This window comes from Ailuropoda melanoleuca, chromosome 16 (assembly GCF_002007445.2).
Source record: "Ailuropoda melanoleuca isolate Jingjing chromosome 16, ASM200744v2, whole genome shotgun sequence".
Classification (NCBI taxonomy): Eukaryota; Metazoa; Chordata; class Mammalia; order Carnivora; family Ursidae; genus Ailuropoda; species Ailuropoda melanoleuca.
The window spans coordinates 88,818,459-88,840,137 of NC_048233.1; the positions used below are offsets into that span (position 1 = coordinate 88,818,459).

General features: G+C 63.2%; 1 protein-coding gene across 2 annotated transcripts in view; it reads left to right on the plus strand.

The window, feature by feature from the left end:
- Nucleotides 1-21,679, plus strand: part of OSBPL5 (oxysterol binding protein like 5) — a 49,735-nt gene that overhangs the window by 3,691 nt on the left and 24,365 nt on the right. The gene's annotated exons all lie outside the window — the stretch shown is intronic.

Genomic DNA, 21,679 nt, shown 5'->3' on the forward strand with positions numbered 1-21,679 from the left:
GCGCGAGCGGGCGGGGGCGCGGGTGGGGCCCGGGCGTGGGGAACGGCGAGCGCAGCCCGCTTCCCGCTTGGCTGGGCCTCGAGGAGCGGGGCCGCGGGGGCTTGGCCGTGCGCGCCCCCAGCCCGGCCGACCCTGGGTTAGGTCTGCATCCCGCGACTGGCAGTCGCCGCCGTGGGCTCGTGCGGAGGGCGGTGATGTCTGGGCCCGCAGAGTGGGAGGCCGCCTGGGCTGAGGGAGGCCCCCAGCCTCACCCACCACCCACAGCCACATCTCTAGGCTCTGACACCCTAAAGATAGAATCGTAGCAAGTGCTGGGGGGGCGGCAGACCTGAGTCTACCGGAGGGTCCCATGCACCTGGGAATCCTCAGGAGGTAGGATGTTGGGGGGGCGCTGTCAGCCCCTGGGGCCACTCACCAACCTGGCCTCCCCAGGGGCAGCCACTGCCCCTCCCCCCTTGTGGGCTGTCTGCTGTCAGAAGCCAGCTGGAGTTGGGGCTTGGAGTGTCTGGGGATGTGGACAGGTCCCCTGGGCCGTTGAGGTCGGCTTCTCTGCTCCCACACATCCTTGGGCTGAGCCAGACCAGGCCTGGCTGGATGGAGCAGCTGGTTTGATTTCTGCCTTTTTGCCATCTTGGGATTTCACGAACTTGCTACTGTGTCTACACCAGAATTTAGGTATGTGTCTGCCCGTCTGCCTGAGCCCCTTCGAAAAATGCCTTTGACAGGCGGGCCTCTGTGATTGTCCCCAGGGACAGCCCCCAGGCCCGAGAAGGCTCCGGGTGTCACAGCAGGGACGTGGGCACAGCCTCTGGGTTAGATGTGTATGTCCTTGGATCGGGGTGCGCTGTGGGTCCAGGTCCCAGCACGCAAACACCTGCCCTCAGCAAGAGCAGGCTGAGTCGTCTTTTGGCCACGTTTTTACCCCAATTCCTTGGTTTTGCTGGGCCTTGTGGCCCCTTGAACTTGACAGGCTGTGCAAGCAGCATGCAGCTCAGGGGCATCTGACGCCCCCCCTTCAGGCTCCAAGCTCCCCATGTGCAGATCCCATTGTCTACGGCACGTGTGCGGCGCAGGGCCGCGGGTGCCAGGGAGGCAGGCATCTAGTGGGTCTGTCTGCTGTGTCTTGCCAGGCTGTGTTTAGAAAAGGTGACGAAGCAGATGGGCCGGACGAGGGCCCTCTGACCCACCTCCTCTTGGGTTGGTGGGGGGGCTATGCAGAGGCCTGGGCAGGGTGTCCTGGAAGCCAACGGAAATCTCCTCCTTCCTGGGCCCCAGGGTGCGGAGTTGCGAGGAATCTGTTGTCTCCAAAGCTCTGCTTTTGGCTCTTGACAGAAGGCTGACTGCAGCCCTTCCCCCTTAGCGTGGTATTTACTATGCTGAGAATGTCCAGGGTGGATGTCTGTCCTGCAGTCTCTCTTCCCGGAAGCTTCCTGAGCGGGAAGAGTGACCTGACATGCTGCGCTCGCTCGGGGAGGGCAGAAGCCCTCTGTGAGGAGCCGCTGGTTTGAAGACTGTTGTCTCTGGCGGCTGTGTTCTGGGGCCTCGCGCTTTCTGCCGATTCTGTGGTTGAACCAGTGTGCGTGCGTGAGCACGCACACACAGGTGGAGGGATCTCACCCAAGGTGACAGAAGCACGCCCCGCTCCTTTCCCATTTGTTGTCCCAGCGACAGGTGTGCCAGCCACAGCTGAGGAACTGCAGACCCAGCTCCCAGTTATAGGGGTGAGGCCTGAACCCCAGGACGGGGGCTGCAGAGGGCCGAGCACAGGGTTGAACAGTGCGCAACAGGAGGACCCAGACATCCTGACATGAAGGGAACTGTCAGATGTGGTTCCCAACTGTGTGGTCCCTCGGTTGGGAGCCTGGCTGTTGGGAGTGGCAGCGTTGGGGTGGTACAGAAGGACAGTGCTGCGACCTCCCAGCGGTGGCCCCGCTGCCCCGGGAGGTCCTCGTGCTGCTCACGGCCGTCCTGAAGGAACAGGGCACTGCTCTGGAGGCCGGGTTTGCCCGGTGACCGACCAAGCCTACAGGTCTGGGAAACAACTTACAGCCGCAGGATGAACCCTTCGAGAGGTTGCACAGGCCTGGGCTGGATCGGAGACCCTCACGGGCCGGCGGCTCGTCTGGGGCGATGTCTAAGCAGGCAGTGGATCTTCTGCAGGGCAGGGCAGTGGTGGTTGAATACAAGGAACTTGGACTTGGGAGAGAGTGCTTCCGAGCCAGGGCCCCGGGAGCGTGTGCGGGCGGCTGTGAATTTGGCTTCCGCTGGCCTGGTGTCTCTGCCGAGGGGAGTGGGCACCAGCCGTGTGGTCAGGACCCGCCCTACGGGAAAGCAGGGCTCGGGCAGGGACTGGGGCTGGGGGCAGAACAATGGGTCCGGCCTTGAGTTCTTTGTCTGGCGAGGTAGCTGGGGAGTAGGCCGTCCAGCACAAGGAATGTTGAGGGCCCAAGATGTGGGACACCCCGCAAGAGCTTCAGGGATTTGTAGGGAGGGAATCCCTGCAGCCAGGATCACAGCTCCAGGAGATGCGGGGGCAGGGGGTGCACGATGATCCCTGGGAAGGGCCTTGGAGCCGTCCGGCCTGGCCCTGGGGAGGTCCAGGGCCACCGAAGAACTGGCAACGTTATCTAGGCCATCAGGCCAGGGGGAGATGGTCCCCACTGCTCAGGACAGGAGCTGGTTGGCTGGCTCTAGGGGCTCCAGGACCCTCAGGGGCCCTTTGTCTCACATCTCCAAGCCAGTGGTTCCCTTAGTCTCCGGAGGCCACCTGATGGCCTCTCTTCTGTCCTGGGCTCTCCTCCAGCAGCTCAGACCACACCAGCCACCCAGCAGGCTCCAGTCTCGCCCCTCCGGTCCTCCTCCAGCTGGCAGCCAGCATGATCTTTAAAATATAGACCACGTCACATAGCCTACCCGCTTGGAGTCTTCCGTGATTCTCACTGATCTCCAAATAATTCCAGACTCCTTTCCGGGTCCCACAAGGCCCTGGACAGCCCGGTCCCTGCCTGTCAGCTCCCCCCATCTCCGAGCTCCTGCACACAGACAACCAGCCCCAGGCCCAGCATTTGTTACTCTGGGAACTTTGCGTTCCCTGTACCCTCTGCCCTGGGTGCTAATGCAACCCTCGACAAGTGTCACCGAGCCCCTCTGTCCCTGACGCGGTGCCCTTTGTTTTCTTAGCAACACTGACCCATGTCCGAATTGCCTCCGTTCTGTGTTTGTTTCGTCGAATGATGAGAGCCGGGCCCACGGTGGGTGCCGTTAGCACGTGTGGTCATCACATACTTGTTGCCTGACTGTGTGCTCAGGGCCTGGCATGTAGTAGGTGCTTTGTGCTCCCGTGAAGCCATAGGGTTGCCCTTGCCTAGGGAAGCCACTGTCTTGAGCACGATCCCTGTCCCGCATCTCCGTCCTGTCCCCTGTCTTCCCCAGATGTGCTTGCATTCAAAAGGCCCCGCTTACTGCCCTGCCCCAGGCGCCTGTCCTTCCTGAATAATAAATAGAGAGCACACAGCGCTTACCTGGGAGGACTACCCACTCCCGAGGTGGACTGACCTGCCCAGGCCCCCTCAGATCCTGACGGGGATGCAGGACTCGGGGAAGGTGCCCCACACCTGAACAGTGTCCACCCCATGATGGGGAGTTCTTTGAGGCTTAATGAGACCGTGAAGGGGCATCTGGGAATCCCCCATCCCACAGGTTACTTCCCTAAGGCCAGGCGAGTCTGGAAACCAGGCACAGGCCACGCTCTGCCGTGGAGACAGGCAGGTCCCCAGGAAGGCAGAGGGAGAAGAGGGAGCGGGGCTCCGCAGGCCTGCGGGAGGGCAGGGTGGCGCCTTTGTCCCTCAGCCTCAGCCACACTGGGAACAGTGGCTTGCGCACAGGGAAGGGCGTCCAGGCCAAGGGGCGGGGACTCCTGCCATGGCATCCTCCTGCTGCTTCCTGGGGTGAGTGGGCACCGGGAAGTCACTTAAAGGGCCAGCTGACGCTGAGGAGGAGGGATGGGAGGTGGAGGGGCGCCCGTGGGATTTCCCTGCCCTCCTAGAGGGCTGAATCTGTCAGAGGGTCCCTTAGAGGGCCCGTGGCCGCACATCAGGTTTCCTGGGCCACGGCAGCCCGAGGGGACCAGGGAGCAGCAGGGCAGCTAAACGGGAAAGCCAGATCTACCTCATGGGACGCCCCCCCCCCACTTGTCAGGAGGGCCCCCAGATCCAGAGCCCTGGGCCAGGGGAACGGGCTGGGCCTCACTCAGACCTGAAGTCCCCGTGCTGTGGGACGAGAACTACCGTCAGGGGCCGGCGCTGCCCGGCAGAGCCCAGGGAAGAGCCCTTCTGCCGTTACTTACGGTGTCAGTGGAATGTGGGTTTCTGTGCCTCGGCTGTTTCGAGAGACCACTCCTTCGCCAGGGAGTGGAGGGTGGATTTCAGGCTCTTCTCATTTGTACCCTGGAAGTGGGGAGGCCTTCGGGCATGCCCAGGGGTCTGGGGCTCTTGCCAGATTGGCCTCCCCAGGGCCTTGGGGTTGTGGGCTCCTCACCCCAACCCTGGGAGATGGTAGGGGCGCAGCCCCACACCTCCTGCTTGGACCCTAAAGACCACAGTGGCTCTCTGAGGGTTGGGGGACTCTGTTTCCCCCGCTCTGCAATGGCCCCTGAACAAAGCCCTCTTGGGGGTCTCTGGGTTAGCAGCATAACCCTGTCCCGGGGAACCCTGGAGAGGGGGCATGGGGGATGGGAGCCCTGGATCCCTGTCCCCCCAACCTCGGAGCTCCTGCGTCAGGCTGAGCAGGGCGGTGAGATGGCTCAACAGCCTGGATTTGGAGCCACAGAGATGCTTGACCCAGGCCCCCAGTGCCCTGCATGGACCTGGGGTGTCAGGGTGGGGGTGAGGCTGGGCGGGGGACTGAGTGGTGGATGATGTCAGGGCCCGTGGTGGATTTGGAGGCCTGGCCAAGGAAGATATGGCTCAGGGATTCTTAACCCCAGGTGCTGGGGGAGGCAGTCTCTTTACCTCCTGGAACTGCCTTTGCCCGTCTGTAAATGCGGGCCACGGCAGCCCCATGAGAAAGCAGGAGATGGTCTCCTACGTCTGTGTTGGGTAAGCGTCAGCCACACGTTGGTGGCTCTGGCCCAGCTGCTCATGGGCTAGGAACCAGTGTTGGTCAGTGTTGACACAAGGCCAGCTGCATGGTAGGACTGTGGGGGTGCTGGGGAGGGGAGGGGGAGCTGGGACTTCGCATTAAAGCCGAAAGCTGAAAGCTGAGCCATAGGTGTGGAGAGGTGGGAGGGGATGGGACCTGTCACCTGCACCTCTCTACCTTAGCATATGCTGTTCCCCTGCCCAGAAAGCTCTTCCAGCCCTACAGTCGACCAGATGTTTGGGGAAGCTCAGGCCTGGTCTGGCTCCTTCTCTGTGGAGCCCGCAGTCTTTAGGGTAACCTTGAAGGAGTCCACCTCACCCCGTCTGTCCTTTCCCTTCTTATGTGTCAGGCCTCCTGCTCCTGGCCTGACCCCCTCTGATCTGAGCCCCCGGCTCCCCCTTCCCACTCGCTAGGAAGATGTCATTTGTTTTTCCCTGGCCGGTCAGTGAGCTCCTGCTTCTGTTTGCTTGGTTTGGGTGTTTTGTTTTATGCAGAGGCAGGGAGAGAGCTGGAGCCCGTTAAGCCGGACACCCCGGTCTGTAGACACCATCTCTGCAGAATGTGCTCCGACTTGCCGCGGGGGCTCCGTGGGTGCCCGCGCCTGCTGGTTAGGACATGGGCTCCGCGGTCCACACTGGCCGGGCGTCCCTGCCCCTCCTCTCATGCGTCACCCGCCGAGGGGCCCTGGGCAAGCCCCAGGAACTCCAGGCCTTGGTTTTCTCATCTGTGAAACGGGCGTCTCGGTGGTGAGAGCCGTGTGGGAAGGGCAGTGCCGGCCCACCCTCCACAGGTTCCGGCGTTGCCGAGCTGCTGGGCTCTTGGCACAGGGAGGGACCGACTCCTTATCGTCAATTAAATCTTTGATTAATGGCTAATGCTTGTGAAATGTTTAAACACAGGAACCACACAAAGGAATACAACCAACCCCCACTCGACCAAGTTGTCCTGTCTGTCTCTGTTTGCTCCAGGCCTCAGGCCTGGAAAGTGGAGCAGAGTGCGGGGCCCTGACAGCCCGCGGGAGCCCGCACCGGCCCTGCTCCCCTGCTCCCCGGAGGCTGTCCCGGCTGGCTGACCTGCCAGCGAGTTTTTCTGTAGTGGCCATATATGGACGGGTCCACAAACAAATGCAGGCTTCTCTGGCTGGTGTCCCCTTAGCATCCTCTCTGAGTCCTCATCGTTCTGGCGTCGCAGAGAACTTGGAAAAACAGCCTTGTTTGCGCGGTCATAAGTGATGAGTCCCTGTGCGTCTTCCCTGCTTTGTACAAGGAAGTCACGGTTTAGTTCCATCCTCCTGTCGAGGGGCGTTCGGCCCGCTTCCAGTTTATCCACTTTATCCCAGGGGTGTGTTTTGTGTTCAGGTCTCACTGGGCACGTAGGCAGGCACTGCTCTGGGGCTCTGGCCCAAAGTGGGGTCTCGGGGTCTGAGGGTGTGCACCTGAGCAGCCCAGCTGGGTGTGGCCAGTGATGAGGGGCACGGGACGGCCACACCCCAGACCACGGTGTTCCCCTCCCTCCACAGTGGCCCTTCTAAAACCAAACATGGCCTTTCCTCCAGGCTGGATGTGGACAATTCCCCAGTGGGCCTTTCTCTGCGGCAGCTGGGGGCAGAGTCCTGGGGGGGGCACCAGGGTCAGGCCTCCTGCCCTGCACTCTAGAACTCTGGGCCGGGGTGGGGGGCGGGGGTGGGCTTCCGGGTTCCCTGCCCCTCCCTGTTATCACACCAGATGGGGGCTGCTGTCCGAGGAGGGGGAGGAGCTCAGCTGCCCACGGAGCTGGTGCTGTTAAAACAGCCCGGAGCACATGGGAGGAGGAGCGGGCAGTGCCCGGGGTGCCTGCGTGGGGCTGACTACGTGAGTTTTGTGAGTGGGGCCTCTACTCTGTAGAGCCCTGCCCAGAACCCCAAGTGCAGCAAAAAAGGGGGAAAGACATCTTTCAGGCAAAGCGGACGTGGGTCCATCACTCTGGTGCCGCCGGGCAGGTCCATCGGGCGCATTCCCCATGCAGGGCCACCACTGACAGGTGCCGCAGGGCCCTGCCAGCCTGTCCTCCCCCCGCCTGCCAGAGGGCAGCCTGGGCCAGGTTGGGGGGGTGGTTTACGCTGCGATGGAACGAATGGCAGGAGGAAGACACGCAGGCAAATGACTGTCTTCCCAACCCGATCATTATTTTGAACTGTGTCTGCTTCTCAGTTTATTTTTAAATCTCGAAGGCGCGAGGAACACGCTGTTTATCTCCGGTGCGCTGCTCTCCCCAGCGTGGCCATCCGTCACGTCCCAGGCTGAGCGGGAGTGTCTTGCCTCGGCTGCCCCTGACTGCCCGCCCACAGGAGCGGGAGTAACCCGGCAGAGGGCACGGCTGCCCTCGGGGACCCACTCCTTCCCCGGAGGGGGCTTGCCCCGCTAGGCAGCAGACCTTTGGACACATTCACTGGAAATCTTTCCAAAATAGTTGCACCCACAGGATGCTTGGAAGCCTTTAGGTGTGAGAAATCATTTAACCCTTTCCTGGCAACCATTCATTTTTTCTAGGGATTAACATTTTTCGAAGGGTTTGAGATGAGCTCTCTCCTCAAACCCTTTGGACACACCGATTGCGTAAGCCCTACCAGCATCCCTGTTTGATAGATGGGCACTCCAGGACTCGGAGAGGCAAGAAAACCTGCCCAAGACCACCGGGCTGGGATGGGAACCACCTTGCCACGTGCCCCCTGCCCCCGACAACGCGGCCGGGACTGTCTGCCCCTCTGCTAAATGGCCCCAGATTCCTTTTCTTATGCTTCTCGTTGGAGGGTTGTTGGTTATGTTATTTTCTTCTCTAAAAAGCTTGGTTCTGCTTCTAGCCCGCTATTGGCGAGGCAGCCAGATAAATAAGATTGTCAGAAACGCGTGCAGACCGCGAGTGAGTGCGTGCTGCAAGACACCTGCGATTTGCCCGAGCGTCGTGAGCATGCGCAAGACTGCGAACGGAGGTCCTGACTTTGAGAGGCTCTGTCCTTGCGTGTCCTTCATTCTCACCGGGGTCTAGCGGGGACCCTCACGGTCACTAGCAGCAGCGAGCAGGTGTCCAGTGCTCACCCGGACGCAGACCTTCGGTGTGGTGCACAGCCGTGTGCTCCGTTCAAGCTCGGGAGAGGCCCCGGGGCGGCCGTTCTCCGGGGTGAGGCCAGGGCTCAGGCGGTCCGCGCCTTGCCCACCCCGCCGGCCAGGGAGCCCTAGGGCCCCAGGTGGTGCAGGAGCTTCGCGGTCAGACACCGGCAGCTTCACGTGAATTATGAGCGGGCGAGGGGACTGCAGAACAGAAGTGTGGAAGGCGAACCTTTCTAAGCGGGCAGGACACGAGCTTGGACCCTACAGGTGCAGCGCGCCGGCTGGGTCTGGTTGGTCCAGGTGGGACCCCGCCTGGGACTGGCATCCCGGCCGCCCCAGGTTCCAACCCTGGTGACGGGTATGGTGCTTGTCTGGGAAAGCTCACAAAGCCGATCGTCTGTGTGTTTTTCTGTATTTACATTTTATTTTATGGCGGTAGAGGCTGCTCTGGCTGGGACCCTGGGAAACCGAGGCAGGGCCTGCTCGGGTGGAGGGAGCACGGGCGCCCTGCCAGCCTGGGACCCCACACTCTGAGCGGCTTCTGGGGGTTTTCAGTGGCTTAATCTGTCCGCCGCCGCCTGTGCTGTTACTTTAAAGCGTGGCCCTGTAGATCCACTCACTTCTTTTTACATAAGCAAATTTGTATCTAAAAAGAACCTTCCAGTTGCTGCCGTGGTAGGAAGTCATCATTGCTTGTGATACAGAGCAGGGCTGCCCGGAGCCCGGAGCGGGGTGTCTGCGGTGGCAGCTCAGCGCCCCAGCCACCTGGCCTCCCTGACTCAGAGGTCGGCAGGACAAAGACCAGACGCTCCTCCCTTGTCATGGTCAGGAGGCTGGAAAGGGAATGTAAAGAGAGGAACATTGTGCCCAGGACCAGCAAGGAGCAGGGCGGCCGCAGTCCCCGGCTTCCTCTGCTGTCTTTCCACGTTTCGGGGAGCGTAGGTGATGGGCATGTTTGGGGTCTGGCTCTGGAGGCAGAGGGGGCCCTCGGTGGCCCCATTCCAGGGGCTTCCAGCAGCTGGCGGAGTGGGACGGACAGGCTGCCGCTCAGACCGTGGGAGGTGACCCCAGCCGTGGGGCCGCAGCGTTGCTGCGTTGCCTGGAGACCCCTTCCCCAGGAGACGGGCTGGCATCATGGGGTCGTGGGCCAGTTTTCTGCCGGGCGTATGCTGGGCCGGTGTCTCTGCAGCATGGGGCTGGGAGGCACTGCTCGCGGGGGGCAGGGCAAGGGGCCGATTTGTTCGGGTGCCAGACAGGGAGCAGGGAAGGTGGTTGTGTCCGAGCAGAGCTGCCCACCGTGTGGAGTGGTCACTCTCCTCCAGTCTGGATAGTGTCAGAGACAGAGGGGCCTCGGCCTTGTCCTTGGGGTGGAGGAAGGGAGCACCCACTCTGTTTTGGTCCAGCCGTTCTTGCTCACAGCTTTGACCTTGAACTGAGGGCCTGTGTTCCGCCAGGGGCTGCTGTAACAAAGGACCGCACACTGGGCTGGGGCCCAGAACCAGACAAGCTTAGTCTCTCCCAGTTCCGGAGCCGGGAGTCCAAAATCCAGATGTGGGCAGGGCCCTCTCCTTCTGGACGCTCTAGGACAGGAACCTTCCTGCCTCGTCCAGCTTCTGAGGCTTCTGGGGTCCCTGGGCTGGTGGCCACGTGGCTCCAGCCTCCCTCCTGTCTCCACAGGGCCTCTCCTGTGTCTCTCTGTGTCCTGTTCTCATACAAGAGCCCAGTCATTGGATCGGGCCCACCCTCCTCCCGTGTGGCCTCGTCTTCACTTGGTCACATCTGCAAAGATCCTATTTGCAAAAATGGCCACAATCACAGGTCCCAGTGTTAGGATGTGGACGTATCTTTGGGCGGGGACACGATTCAACCCTCTGCACCCAGGACGGGGTGGCCAGAGCGGGCAGCAGCCAGGAGCTTGCTGCGACCCAGAGAAGGGAGAGTTAAGAGCTGGACTCAGCTGACCGGGCTGGTGGAGAGGAGAGGGATGGTTCTGGAAACATGGAGGTGACATCACAGGTGTGGCCACACCATCTTCCCAGCAATCCTGGGTGTGACCCCCGGGGGTTGCCTTGTTTTCCACACTAGAGGCAAGGAGCCTCTCGGGTACCCAGAGCTGAGCTGGGAATGAACACGGGGTGTGACCGCTGAGGGGACACTCATCCCAAGAGGGAGGGGGTATGCACGTCCTTCAAAGAGAGCCTCCTCCAAACAGAAGAGGAGAAAACAGTGCAGTCTCCCCCAGGGCGCTGGACTCTGGGCCCTGGGAACAGCTCCTCGGTTCCCCTCTGCGGCGGGGGCTGTTTCGGGCACGCACGCATGCACGCACGCACTCCCGTAGTCCCGAAGCCCCTTCCTGCCCAGATCTGGAGCACTAACACCGGGGCAACTGTGCCTTCTGGGGAGGCCGGGCTAGTGGGGACATGGCGGCTGCTTGGGTCCCTCCTGATTGGCGGAGGGTGTGTGTCCGCGTGTGGGTGTGCGTGTCTGGGGAAGGGGCAGTGAGCACTCAGGGTAGAGAAGGGAGTGTGGGGACCCCGCACGCTTGTGCACCAGCACCTGGCCCCCAGAGTGCACGGATAGTGTCCAAGGACCAGGCTGGCCCGCACCCCACGCTGTGGGCACCTGGCCAGGGCGGTGGCTGCCCGTGGACACGTCAGGTCGGGGAGAGGTGATGATCAGACAGGAAGGAAGAGAGAGGAGGGTGCCCTCGCCTCGGGGGGCACTCCATCGTGTGCTGGGCAGGGGTGCTCGGTGGCCCTGATGACCTGGAGGGGGGCCGTTGGGAATCGCACCTGCCCTGGGCAGCCCGGCGACCGTGTATTAGGGCCAGGGCCTCTGAAAGGGGCTAAGCCGAAGGCCTGGGGGGTCCTGCCGGTGGCTCTGCAGCAGGGGAGCAGGGGCCCTGGCTGGGCTGGGCTCCCAGCCGCCGGGAGTCCGTGCTCTCGGGGGGCTGCCGGCTACGGAGGGGCAGGCCACTGGGACGCTCAGCAGTGGCCTCTGCCTCCCCTTCCCCCTCGTGGTCCTGCGGGCTCAGGATTGTCAGCACCTCTCCTGTCTCGGGGAGGGTAGAGGGGCCTGCGCCCGGCTGGCTGTCACCTTTTCAGCAGAGATGCCTGGCTCCTTTTTAGTCTTTGAAACTCTGAGCCTTCCTGGGGTGGGGATGGGGCTCGAATGTGCTCATTTCTTCTCTTGCTTTAAGCCTTTTAAGAAATTCTCCCTTTACGCCTTCAAGAGAAAGCTTTCAGCTTCTCCTTTTTCACTGTGTAGCATGGAAAATGTCAGGCACACAGAAGCAGAGGGGACGGTGCCACAGAGGCCCCCCGGCAACCCGCTGCCGCTGACGCCAGCCCCAGGGGCGGCTGTGTCTCATCCCCCTGAATGCGGTTTAAAATAGCCCTCTGTGCCCACCCCCGTCCTCCCCCCACCCCCGTGTTGTCCTTCTTGTGCTACCTGCCTTTATCACCGCCGGCACGGAGGGAGGAGGGAGGCGTCAGGAGGAGCCAGCCTGTGTCCTGGGAGGCGGGGGAGGGTGGCGGGCCCTCAAGGCTCCCCTCCAGGTCTGCGCCCTGTTCCTGGGACGTTCCGTGGCCATCCACACCCGGGGCGCTGTGTGCCAGCTCTGCAGAGCACAGGCAGTGGGGAAGGTTCTGGAGGTCGCGCCCCGACGACCCCTCGAGAGCTTGAGGAGCTGCCGGTGGGGTCAAGCCCACCCTCCCAGAAGACGCCCGGCGGGGGGAGGCTCTAGGCGCTGTCTCCTCGCTCCGGAGCGGTGGGCCTCTGGGGCCAGGGTCCCCAGCCTCTGCCTCCTCTGGTGCCCCCGCCCTCTTGGCCACTCAGGTGGAAGAGAGGTCAGTGGTCCAGTCAGCCCAGTATGGATACTGAGCACCTAATGTATACACATCCGGGTGGGTTCGACCCCCCAGGAAGCAGGCATTGGCACCTGCTACTTGCCCAGTGCTGGCCGGGCACCGGGCGCCCAACAGGCGACACCCAGCCCCGGGCCCTCCCGCCCCCTCGGGCCCCCTGCCAGGCCTTCCCCTCCCGCGTCCCCGCGTCCCCGCGTCCCCGCGTCCCCCGCAGGATACAGCGCCTCCGCCTCTCCTTACTTAGTTTCGGCCGGGCAATGGCTGCGCTGGGGGCGTTTTCCTACTGTAAAGCCGCACGCGCTCATCGCGGGGCCAAGCAGATGGGGGAGGCCCCCGTCACACACGGGTTTACAACACACGGACGCGATAGTCCTTGTCACCGCGGCCCCGCCTGGCACTGTGGCACGGTCTGCTCCTCACACCGGGCGCCTTCCGAGCCCCCGTTACAGACGCCGAGCCCGTGGCCCTTGTGTGGCCACGTTCAGGGTCCTCGGCATGATGCTCTCTCACTTGCCAGCACCCACCCGTGCGTGGCGCTTTCCCTCCGGAAATAACACCACACAGCATGTCCCTACGCAGACACCGAGAGACGGGCTTTTATTCTGGATGGTAAATCTCTGGAAGCCGGATCGCTGGCTTAAAGGATTCGAACGCGTGGTGGTTTGCCTCACATTTACAGACCCCTTCCTCTCTCCCCCCGTCCGTCACCCGCTGTCCACCGCGCCTGCCTCTGAGCTGGGCCACCGCTCAATCGCTGGGCTGACCTGCAGGGTGCAAGGGAGGAGTCCCCAAAGCACAGCGCTTTCCACTGACCAGCAGACCTCGATCTGTCACTGTGGGCCGGCCTGCGTCTGTGACGAGCCCCCCCCCCCCACCGCCCCTGGGCAGCTCGAGGTCCAGGGCAGCCCCACACCAGGCCCTCTGGGGACACACAGTACGAGACACATCCAGCCTGAGGGCTGCAGCCGAGCACCCCCTGCTCCCGCCTCTGCCAGGCTCAGCTGGGCCCTCAGGACCCCCACCACCCAGCCCCCGTCCCCGGGCAGGTGCCCAGGGCTCCGCAGCCAGGGCGACAACCCCCCCCCCCGAGCCCTTGGGACTGGTGAGGCATGCAGCTGGTCGCTCGTGGTGTTGGTGGGAAAGCCGCCTCTGCTGGGATCCGCGGTCTCTTCCCACTTCGGAGCTGGGAGGAAGACGTGAGCTCCTCAAGTCCAGGGGCCTGGATTTGCCGTGGGGAAACTGAAGCCTGGGGGTCGTGTGAGTGGGCAGATTCCCCAGGAGCCGGGCTGGGGCCCGAACCCTTGCTGGTGTCCCCCAGCCTCGCCCAGCCACTCACGCTGTCCCCATCCTGAGGAGGTGTGACCTGTGTGTTTATCGCTGGGGACAGGGCGGGGAGACAGCTGTGCCACCAAAACCCCTCTATCCTCGGCGGAGCCACGTCTGAAATCCCAGTGCCTGCTCGCTGGGCGTGGCGGGAAGGAGTGCGGGGGGCAGGTGAGTAAACAGAGGTGCTGCCTGCTCCACAGTGAGGGGCTCCATGCGGCCTGACGCTCTTGGGGCCTGTGCTCCCTGTGCCGGACGCTATTTCCCGAGCCCTGCAGGTGCCCCCAGGCTCATCCCACCTCCTGAAAAGAAACCCGCCTGCTCCCAGGAGTCCTGGGCACACGGCCAGTGCCCACCAGCAGCTGAGCAGTCCTACCAAAGGGGCATAGCTGAAAGTACGGTGGAAACCCAGTGTTGAAACACACCCACAGCCAGCCTGACGCCCTGTCCCCGGGGTCCAGCCTCTGTGCCCGTGGGGGCCCCTGGCCTCCTCCCAGGCTGGACACTCTCCTTGCATCTTCTCTCACCCCTACTCTCAAGGGCCCCCAGGTCTGCTCCCAAGACCCCCTTTCCACCCTCCCACAGAGAGCGCCCTGGCTCCCATCCCTCCATGAGCTCCAGCTGACCGTCCAGAGAGAAGTGACAGTCAGCTCTCTGGGCTCCCGGGGCCGGGGCGCTGGGGCTCATGGCCAGGGCCAGGCAGCGGGCAGTCTCTCTCGGGGAGGCCCGGTTCACAGGTGTGGCTGCAGCCAGGGACCATGTTTGGAGTGTATTTTCTAGCTGACGCCTGGATAGCTCTCAGCCCACCCAGATCCTCCGGGTGCGCCCATGGTTGGCACGACCTTCCTCTGGTGACACAGTGAAGGCATGTGATGAACCAGCACCCATTCCAGAAGGTGCTGGGCCCCCTCCCTTCCCCAGGCTCGGTGTTCTTGTCAATAAGATGTGCATGTTGCTCTCAGTGCACTTGGTGCTTGCTGGTTTGGGCAGGGTCTAAGGACTGCAGTCTGGGGTCAGCCTCCAGAAGCTGGCTTCCAGCTGGCGCAGACCCAGGGATGCGCGGTCCCCGATGGACACAGCCATTCCCAGCCGCGGGGTCCCGAGCTGGTCCTGGGCGGAGCCAGACCCGACCCGCCACGGCCAGGCCCGGCAGCCAGGGAACCGTGCTGGCTCACTGGGAGGTTCCGTGGAGGGTGACTGCGAGCTGAGCGCTACGGTGGGCCGCTGCCAGGCTGGAGGAGGGCAGCAGGGCGGCACCGCTGGCCCGGGCACCCGCACAGATGGCGGGACTGAAGGCACGGATGAGTGAAGCTCCCTGGCTCTGGGGGCCTGGTGCAGGAGCAGGCCAGCATGGCAGAATGGCCAACGCCTTCCTGGGCTTGCTAGGGCTCCTGGTGGAGGGGCGGGGGGCGGGAGGTTACAGGGCTTCATGCAGGGGATGGAGCCCCGAGGAGGTTAGTCAAGGGGGGAGGGGGTAAAAGGTGGCTCTGCTGAGGGTGCTCGGGGACAGTGAGAGGAACTGGTGGGTCATTGGCCTAACCCAGGTGAGCGCGAGGGGGCCGCACAGGCGGAAACGGGACGAGGGCCAGGTGGGGTTTCTACAAGCAAAGGGAGCACTGCGAACCTGCCCGTGCTGGTTGCATCATGGCAAACCCCCTTCACCCCCATCCCAAAGTCTCCATGGGGCTGTGTGACCCTGAAACTGCAGGGAGTTGAATGGTGACCCCCCAAAGGATAGGTCATAGTCCTAACCCCAGAACCCGTGAATGTGACCTTACTGGGAATTTGGAACTTACAGATGGACCAAAGTCTTGGTATGAGGTCATCCTGGATTGTCTGGTGGACCCTAAATCCAGTGACTTTTAAGAGTTAGAAGAGGGGGTTTAAGACAGACACAGAAGGGAGGGGCCGCATGATCTCGGAGGCAGAGGCTGGAGAGACACGGCCGGCCACATCCTAGGCATGCGTGGGGCCCCAGGCGCTGGAAGAGGCAGGAAGGACCCTCCCCCAGAGCCTCCAGGGAGAGCGGGGTCCTGCCCACACCTGGAGTCTGGACTGCTGCCTGCAGAACCGGGAGAGAATATATTACTGCAGCCCAGCTGCCCAGCGTGTGTCGTCTGTGGCGGCGGCCCAGGACACTCACGCGCCTGCTCTTTGGGGAAACTCGTTCTCTTCCAAAAGCCTTGAGACCCAGTGGAGCCGCCACCCCCACGGGCCACCTCTACTGTCAGCGGCCGACATGGGCCCGGAACTGGGGCTTGCTGTGTGGCTTCTCCCCTGGGGGGGTGCAGGCCCTGCAGGTGGAGCCCACTGGGCCTTCTGCTTCGCCTCCACTGGCCGTCATTGGCGCTGGGGGGATGGCCAACATTCTGCCCCAGTTAGAAAGGAGAGCCTGGAAGGGTGGCCATGTGCTCACCCCACGGGGGGCCCGCCCACACACCGGATGACCCAGGAGTCTGACCCCATGTGGGGCCGGGGCACCACTGGGAAGCTCCCCTGAGCGCCACCCCCAGGCGCTGGGACAGGCTATCCCTCGACACCGAGCTGAGACTCTTCCGGACCGATGCAGCTGCCCTGGGCTGGGTTCCCTGGGGCGTCCCTGAAGACGGGTGTAGATGGAGGGACCGCTGGCTGTCAGGATCCGACCTGGTGGGCAGGTGTCCGTAAAGCCCCTCCCAACCCAGAAGGACACGTTGTGACCCAGGGCCAGCCTCCGGTCACTCTTGGTGTCATTTTTAGCTGTCACCTGCTGCTCCTGAGGTGCCTGGGGGTGCTTCGTGCCCTGGAACTTGTCATCTCCTAGCGTGAGCAGTGTGTCCGCGAACATACCGGGATGTGGGGCTCAGAACGTTGGGGAGGAACCTTGCCTTCTCATCTCCCGCCGGGGGTGGGGTGGTTCTCAGCCCCGACGGCTGTGGGGGACCCGGCTGTGGGGGACCCAGCCTCGGGGACCCGGCTCTCCAGGGGTCTGTGGACCCTTCTCCACATCTCCGTGACTCCACGGACAGCTCACGGGCAGCAGGATTTGGGCCTGGATGGTGGCCGTTTCAACATCTGTAAAATGGTCTCCGCTGTGCCCACTGCGCTCCCGGAGAGAGGGTTGTGGGTCCTGGGTCACCCCTGCTTGGGGTGAGCCAGGGTCCCACAGGGATGATGCTCCGTTGTGAAAATTAACCTTTTTAGAGAAGACACAGTGCCCGTCACCTAAAGCTGCGGGTGCCACGTCCCTGCACTGCATCCTCCGACAGCCCCGCTGCGTGCTGGGCTTCAGGGCTGGACCGCTTTCGCGGGTAAGTGCGAGCCCCATGAGTACGGGCCGCGGTGTGCTTCTCCATCAGCCGGCGCGCGGCTGGCCTGCGACCACGCTTTGCCTGTCTCGAACACATGTGTTCATGTTGCCATCTGGACCTGTTTTCATTTCTCTCGACCTCTTTGGGGACCCTCGGCATGGCCCCCCAGGTTTCATGGGTCAGGCCATGACACTTGCCCAGCGGGAAGCTGGGTGCCCTCGTGCGGGCTGTGCACAGGGCTGGGACGGTCGGCTCACGGGTCCAGCCGGGTCCAGGGAGCGAAGGGGGCTGGTGGCCGGGTCTGGGGGCCTGCGGGCCTGCGGGCTTGGCCACCACATCCTGGAGATGTCAGGTCGCCTTTCTGGACTGTCCCCTGCTGTGGCAGGACGGGAAGAGGGTGCTTGGCCCCGCCGGACTCGCAGGCCCACTTTCTGCGCCAAACACATGACTTCGGACAGAACCAGTTTCCCCACACGCTGCCGCCGCCAGGGAGGGGCGGGGGGAAGCCAGGACTGTGGGCTGCCCACAGCCTGACTCGGGGTCACCGGCAGAAGGGCCTGGAAAGTAGGGCTGCCCCTCACACCCCAGCAGCTGCCTGCCCAGCCCGTCAGTGGGGGAGTAAGGCCTCATGCTGGAAGCTGAAGGGAAGGGGCCTGGGGTCATGCAAGACCCATCGGCTTCGCCCAGGAGAAGTGCAGCCAGCTGCCCCCCGATGAACACAAACGCGCAGGGCCAGGCTCGGCTGGACCCACTGCGTGCAGGACCTGGAGGTGAAGGTACGAAGGACAGCCGTCCCCCCGGCAAGCTAGTGGGCTGACCTCCAGGGCCAGGAAGACGGGGGTACAACAAGGAGTGCGCAGGCGGCCCCATGGACGTTCTGTCCCTGGACCTCCTGTTCTGGCTCTCAGGACCGTCCCAGCAGATGTGGGGGTGATGCCAGGGGCCCAGCATCACCTGCCCCAGGCGGGCTGGGATTTGGGGGCCTCCCCTAACCAGCCACGTGCCCTGGGCCAGTCAGCTTGTTCTCGGGGCCTCAGTTACTGCATCTGTGGAATGGAGAGAAGACAGGAAAAGGGAGCATTTGGGGTCTTTTTTGCTTTCAAGACGTGGATCCTCCCAGCCCCTGGACAGAGTGGGAGGCAGAACTGGGGGGATCGTGCCTGCTGCCCACCTGCTGACTCATTCGGCATCCGGTGCCGGTGAGGACACAGTGCAGGGGTGGCGTGCGCGTGTGGGTGGAGCTTCTGCTGTGTGAGAATGGGACCGATCTGAGGAGGGAGTTTCCAGTTTATACAAGGATTCACCTCCCAATCGGGGGAAGCCAGGCCTCCCGGCCCCTGCATGCCGCTCACGTGGTGACCGAACCCCGAACCCCCGTACAAAACCCGTTTCCACCACAGTGCTAGGCAAGGATGAGCTTGAGCCCTTCCGGAAGCCCCACTGTGCGGGGGACCACGGGGCGGGGGGCTGGACCGTGCTAGGGCAAACGGGAGTCTGGGGTCCGTGTCCCGTCGCAGTGTGGATTCTCCTGGAGGAAGCGGGGTGCTGCCCATTTCCAGGTGATCCCGAAGCAGGGGTTTCCTGCACACCTGCGCTTGGGTTGAGAGACATGTTCTGCCATTGGCGGGAGTGGTCACGGCTCTGAGTGGCATTCTCACACATAACGAGTCCTTGGTGGCCCCTGCTGGGGAGGACTCAGCTGGGCCGTGCAGATCCAGAGGCCGGGGAGGAAGGCGGGGGCACTGCTCCTGTAAGTGAGGAGATGGAGCACACAGGACCAGTCTTAAGGTTGGGAGAGCCTGAGTGTCATTCGCAGAAGCAGAGGGGACGGCTTGGGGCTGCCGTTCTGCTCTGTCCAAGGCCAGGTGCTGCTCCCACCCAGATCTGGAGCCTCGTTGCCTGTAGAGGAGAGACTGGGGGGGTTGGCTAGGAAAGCGGCTTCACCCTGACCTGGGGACCTACGTGGCCGTGGTTTTGTGGATTCCGAAGCCAGATGGGCATTAAGGAATGAGCAATAGAATTGTGTATCGAATGGGTGGCCATCGGACGTGTGTCCTCTCTGCGATGTATTCTAAATAGTTCTTGGTGTAAGTTCAATTATGTTGACCCAGACTTCTGATCACGCTTCTGTCCGTATCAGCCCTCCCGGGGCCGGACCTCAGACAGCAAAGCAGAGGCTCACGTGGGAGAAGGCAGCCGCAGCCAGAGAGTGGGGAGCTGGGCAGGGGTCTGCAGGAATCCCACGGGGTTCCAAGGACATCCCGCCTGGACCGTGCCCGAGGCCAGTTCTGGGACGTGACTGCAGCATGATTCCTACGCCGCGTCTACCAGCCTGGATTCCCCGGGCCACGAGCAAACCCAGGGTCGCCGCGTGCACATCTGTCCAGCCACCTGGTCGCTCCAGCTCTGTCTGGAGCCCGGCCCTCAGCCTCATGTCACCAGATTTGTGGCTTCCCCGTGGACGGCTCCCTTCAAGGGGAGCCCGTGCCGGTTCCTGTGGGCCCTCGCGCTGAGGTTCCCGGGGCCCATGGCACCCCTGTGCTCCTGAAACGCCAGGCTTACTTCGTTAGGGCTTAGCGTTACCCCCAGCAATAGTCCATGTGTTGGCAAGCAGTGAGCGAGCAGCTCTCCAAGCCCTTTACGAGCCTTTTCTCATGCAGGCGGCCTGGGCGGCCTCGCCGTCACCCTGTGGATTGGTGCTGTTATCAGCCCACTGCAGATGAGGAGACCAAGGCACCGGGAAGATGAGTGGCTGGTCTCCCCCGACTGCTGCATTTCTGTTCTCATGGTGGGGCTCCTGTCGGTGACGACAGCAGAAAAGCAAGCAGCATAGTGTCCAGGTGTATTGGTCAGGGTTCTCCCGTGTGTCTGTGTGTGTCTGTGTCTGTGTAGGCTGGTACACGCCCAGAGGATGGGGAGCTGGGAGCCCCCAGCAGCCCCCCGGTCGCTGGCTTGATGACGTGCAGCAGGGGGTTGGGAGGACAGCGCCCATCCCAGGGGTCCAGGCCGCCCCTCTTTCTGACCGGGGAGGGCCCCGAGACCCGGCTGGGCTGCTGGACGTTGTGCAGTCATGAAGCTCTGGTTACATCCCAGAACCGGCCTCAGCCACAGCCCAGGTGGGATTTATGTTGCAGGAAGACTGGACATCAGATTTCCACAGACCCCACATGCCAGGCAGCACAGGACCAGGAGCTATGAAAAGGGGGTCCTTCAAGACAGGGGGCACATCTCCCTGAGCATGCCAGGGTGCCTCCCACCCAGCGCCGAGCAGCTTGGGGCCAGGCAGGCTGGCATTTAAGACGACCCGTGAAGGAGCCATGTGAGTGAGGACACCTTTCCCGGGAGAGAGGGCACAGAACCGTCCGGGCATCCCTGCGGGCCGCCCCGTCCTGAGACGCAGAGTGGAACCCAGCCGTCTGAGCAGGGAGGACCCCCTGGGACCATCCCCTCCCTCGTCCTGAGGCTCAGCCTGCTAATGGAGTCCAGCGTGGGGGGCTGTGGAGGGGCCTTGGCCGGCTTCCCCTCTGCACAGGGAGACCCTTGGCAGGGCTTCCAGGAGGTGGGTCCCTGCCTGTGCCCGCTCCGACTGCTCAGCCGAGGGCTGATGCCCCCTCCCAGGGCCCCAGCAGGGTTTGGCCCCGGCCTTGGTTCCCCCCACCCTACCCACCCACCCCACCACCCCTGCCCCATGTCCTTGTCCTTTCCGTTTGCTGGCTCCTCCAGGGAGGGGCCCACACACTTACCTACCGGCTGACCCCAGAGTCACCCGACAGGAGCAGCTGCAGAGGATGGCGTGGGGGTGGGCAGTGGGACAGACCGAGGCAGAGGGGTCTGGAGGAGCGTGTAGGCTTGCCCGAGCCCCCAGGGCTCCCTTGGGCTCAGCCGTGGCCCGCCCCCCCCCACCATGGGCGCCCTGCCTTCTGCAGCCCCAGGGCCCCAGCCTCGGGGACAGTGAGGTGCACGTAAGCTTCGGCTCATGGCAGCCCGTGGCCCAGTTTGTCCAGCTTTCTCGTCGGAGCTGCCCGCCCACACTCGGGGCTCCAGCCCTGCAATGAGGGAAGATGAGTAGGGCTGCAGACGGCGGTGTGCCCGGCGTTGGCCACATTTCTCCCTGTGGCAGCTGCCTAACTGCCTATCTGTCCTTGCGGCCACCAGGGCAGCGGTGGCCTGGGGGGGCCGAGGATTCTAGACAGAGGCCAGGCCCCCGGACAGGCGGTGAGCATCTCTCCTAGAAGGGGACGTGATGTCACTCTGGGGCCCAGACCTACCTCCCTGCTTCAGAGGTGGACACGGAGAATGGACCAGGGACCCCCTCAGACCTGGGTCTCCTAGCTGGGCTCCTGATGCCCCCTCTCTCGGCCACCCTCCCCACCACACCCCTGCCCCAGAGAGCAGTACTTCCAGGTTGCCATCCGCATCTGAAAATCAGTCCCCTTTCCATCAGGACAGAGGGCAGGGTCAGAGAGGGACATGGTGGGGTCAGGCCTGTGGGGGACCACGTGGAGTCCCGCCAGGGGACTGGGGCTCCCCAGAACTGGGTGGAAACCGTGCAAGTGGGCGGTGCCTGGGCTGGCTGACCAGGGCACTCGGCATGCAGTTGGCCAGGTGTCGGTCAGGAGGCCACGTGGGCTGGTGCCAGGGCCCAGCCCTATCCCCCAGCCACATGACCCAGCTGAGTCAGCCTGAGAACGCCCAGGCCAGCAAGCCACTTCCTGCCCTCTTTCCAGGGCTCAGCCACACTCCATGGCCCTATCTGGGAAGTATCTCTCCGGGGGAGGGCCCGTTTCTGCCACCACCCTCCCCCAGCCTGGCCCCTTCCCCTCCTTTCTGGCCCTGGCCTCGGCTCTCCAGAGTACAGACAGGACTCAGCTTGAAGTGGCACCACCAGAAAGGGCCTGGGAACGGTTCAGGCCACAGGGCCCTACAGTAGCCGTTTTCCCTCTGGGGGCCTTGGTTTCTGCGTCTTTAAAACAAG